Source organism: Nematolebias whitei, chromosome 14 (assembly GCF_014905685.2).
Source record: "Nematolebias whitei isolate Nwh7 chromosome 14, NemWhi1, whole genome shotgun sequence".
In the NCBI taxonomy this organism is placed as follows: domain Eukaryota; kingdom Metazoa; phylum Chordata; class Actinopteri; order Cyprinodontiformes; family Rivulidae; genus Nematolebias; species Nematolebias whitei.
In genome coordinates this window covers 10124487-10128322 of record NC_056511.1, presented here as the reverse complement: position 1 = coordinate 10128322, position 3836 = coordinate 10124487, and positions in this window count along the sequence as shown.

The following is a 3836-nucleotide window of genomic DNA, read 5'->3' as shown; positions in this document are numbered from 1 at the left end:
TACGTACGCTCATTTGCTTAACTTTCCCTCGATGAATCTCATTCTGTTTGTACTTACGTATACTCATTTGCTTCACTTTCTCTCGATGAATCTCATTCTGTCTGTACTTGCATACACTCATTTGTTTTATTTTGTCTCGATAAGATGCACATTTTCTATAAGCAATTTTGTTGGTCAAGTTCTTATCCTCCTTGTGCACCAAATCTTGTTTATATCTACTTCTGATTTGTGATTTGATATTTTCCCTATATGCCAATTGGGTTGAATACTGAACATGTTTCTTCCAGGTCTTCTTTCGATTTAAATACGTAGAGAAATTGTGTGGACTTTTAAGAGTTTCTACATTTTTTTCTGCATTTACAGGTATTCTTTTTCTTGAACGTAGGTAGTGTTTCTCTGATAAATCACTGACTTTACAAAATTCAAAGCAAGTTTTATCATCAACACCTTTTAGACAAATAACTGGTTGAAAATGACCAATACAGTTTTGTAGATATATTCCTTGATTGTTGAAATGACTGCTGTTGCAACTATATTTAATCCACTTTATGCCATTAAATACATAAATGTGTAGTCCCAACATATTTGCTGTTGCTACAATTTCAATATCTGTGGCACAGTGATCTAGATACTTGATCTGTGACTTGTCCACATATTCTAACACAGAAGCAAAGTCTTTTCCCAGGAACTTTTCAAATTTCTGTGTATTATTTGTCATGTATGAAATAGCAGCAAGCCGAATTTTACGATGACTTTTCTGAGAACCACTAACTGTATGAGCAACAGCTCTGAAGAAGCTGTTATTGTCTTGTACTATATTTTTAGTTTTACACACATTTCCTAAAGACCCAGATGTAGGTTCTTGAAAACTGTGTTTGTCAAAATCAATATTCAACCTGTTGCAAAGAGCTTGACCAACATTTGCAGACAGAGGAGTAAATAAAAAAGTGTTTTCATCATGATTATCAATAATTCCAACACAATCATCATTTTTTTGAAACCTCACTTCATCTTTGTCAATTTCCACAGATACAACCTTATGTTTGGCAGAAGATTGTCGAGTTCTACATTTCACTGAAACATCTTTAGTCATGCAATAACCATAGCATGTTTGTGAATTAGGTGATTTAACACAAACAACTGTTTCATAATGATTACCATTGACATTTTGCAAATAAATGCACTGATTTGTTGAAGTACTCTGAGTACTATATTCAAGCCATTTATCAGTACAGTATGTCAATATGTTAAGGCCCAAAAAATCAGCTGAAGCTTGAATCTCAACTTCAGTTGCCCAACTGCCAACATACTGCATCCTTGATAAGGCTAGATATTCTGACATTGAAGAGTAACCACTTCTTAAAAAACTCTCATATGTGTGTGAATTTTTCTGTAAATGCTTTACAATAGCGCGCCTAATTTTTCCATGCCCTTTCTGAGTACCACTAATACTTTGACTAAGTGCCCTAAAAAAACAGTTTCCATCTCCTACTATTTTTTCGGTCAAACATGGCACATCTAGTTCTCCAACTGGACCAAATGCTGAATTGTTTTTTTCAGACTCTAAATTTAGCTTTTTGCATAGTGACTGTGCAACATGGTCAGAAAGGGGGTTAAAATACAAAACTTTACTTTGGATATTACTAACAAAAAGAACTGAATCGTCATTGTTAGTATGAGTCATCTTGATATTTTGTGATAATTCATGGGTTTTTTGTCTTACTTTCTCTTTTATCTCTTCTGGATATGAATCGTCAGACATATCACCACTGAAAAAATTATTATCAAAACGATCACTGGTATCTGGAACAGGAATTACATGTTCAGATATATTTTTTTTTGCATGGGTCTTGAGTTTTTTTGATAATTTAAGTTGGGAGAATTGATCTGGATTTTTGCTTGCGCACTCTTGTACCTCTGGTACACATGCATTGCCAGGGAGATCACCACAGGAAAAGTCATCACCAAAAGGATCAGTGCTGTCTTGAAGAACTATTGTACATTCAGATACATTTGTATTTGAGTCCATCGAAATAATATCAATTCCAGTGATCTCAAACTCCTTGGAACTGTATGTCAGTTCATTGGCAAATTTGTTAACATAGTTAAAGACATCGTGAATAGTACTGAAGTACAAAACAACACTGTTCCCATCTGCATCTACCATGCCTTCTTTATTGCGGGCATGAGAGTCCACGATAGCATAACTATCATTCTGTCTGATGACAGCACAAGTACTGCTGTTCAGGGTTAGGCAGCAGGTTTCATACTTTGCACACATCTTGTTCAGTCCATCCCAAAGACTAGTCACGACGTTACCATCAATGAAATCTCCTTCCACCAGATCCACATTTCCACGAACATAGTCTTTAGAATAAACATAGTCATAAGTCTGTCCATAAAACTTATGTTTTTTAGGCAATTCAGACATCAAGAGAAACCCTTCTGGATCACTGATTGACTTTCTATCAAGCAAATCATTATACAGATCGTCACCTGCAACCAGGACATTATCCAACACGTTAGCATTCCATGAAAAAACACTCTTCTGCGTGTGCTTTGTTAAAGCTGCCAAACTTATGGCTGCACACTGCTTTCCGCCCTTTTTAAATCGACCATCACCTTGATGAAATGATCCACTGAGTGATGTGAGGTGATTACTTGCACTGAAACGATGACAAGCATGTGTAACCTGTCTTTCAGCAGTTCCTGTTGAACATTTCTCCATGTCAGTGTACGTGTGTTGTACGGAAATGGGAGAAAGTCCAGACTCAAGTCCAGGCTCAAGTTCCACTTGACTTGATTTGTTTTTTGTCACAGTCAATTTGTTTTTGTGCATCTGTCGTTTCTTGGTTTTTGTGCAATTGGCACCCAGAACCTCTTGTCCACGGTCATGTTTCAATAAAGTACTGTCAAAATGCCCTGTTGTAGTTTGATCAGAAATGTTCAATGAAGTGTTGGCACCATAGCATCCACCTGTAGCCTCTCTTTCTGCAATTTCTGATGAACATTCCTGCACATCAAACTTGGTCTGTTCGACAGAAATGGCAGAAATAGAGTACTTTCTTGCATCTAAAGAGTCCCGAAGGTTCTTAATGTGCAAGATTAAATCATGTAGACATGTGTTAAACACAACTACAGATGTACCATATCTGCTGTGTGATGCCAACCCTTGTGGATTGCGTCTTCCACAGTCCACAACAGCAAAGTACTCTCCGTGCTGGATAACCAGAAGAGGTGCACCGTCAACATTCAAGATACACGTTTGATGTTGTGACAAGTGTTCAAGTATGTCTTTGGACAATTGCTCCTCTGTGTCAAAATCAAATGTACCAGAAGCCACGTTCCCATTGAAAATTTTCCACTTTCGACCAAAAATAGTTCGCTGCTCAACCGAGGTACACAACTTGTGAGTTATGCCTCTGTACCGTAGAGCAGCAGAATATTTTGCCAACTTAATCCCTTCCACATCCACTTCATCTAGATCTGATGGCTTCCAAGTACAAATGGGAGAAATGTTGTGTTTTTGAACTGCTACATAACAAGATGACATTAATGTAGCAAAGTTTGTTTTAGCCCAATTTGTTTCGGACCAAGACTCGAGTGTTCCTTGAATCACAGCACGTGGAGTACTTTCTGAACACACACAAGGAATGGGGTCAACAGACTGACCTGTGGGTGATGTTGGCGTGTCCTTCTCCTCATCAGGCGTCTAAAGTGAAAATATAATAAAAAAGAGGTTTCAGTATTGTCACTACTTTTAAAAACCTATATATATCCTGATGCATACTATCTATCTATCTATCTATCTATCTATCTATCTATCTATCTATCTA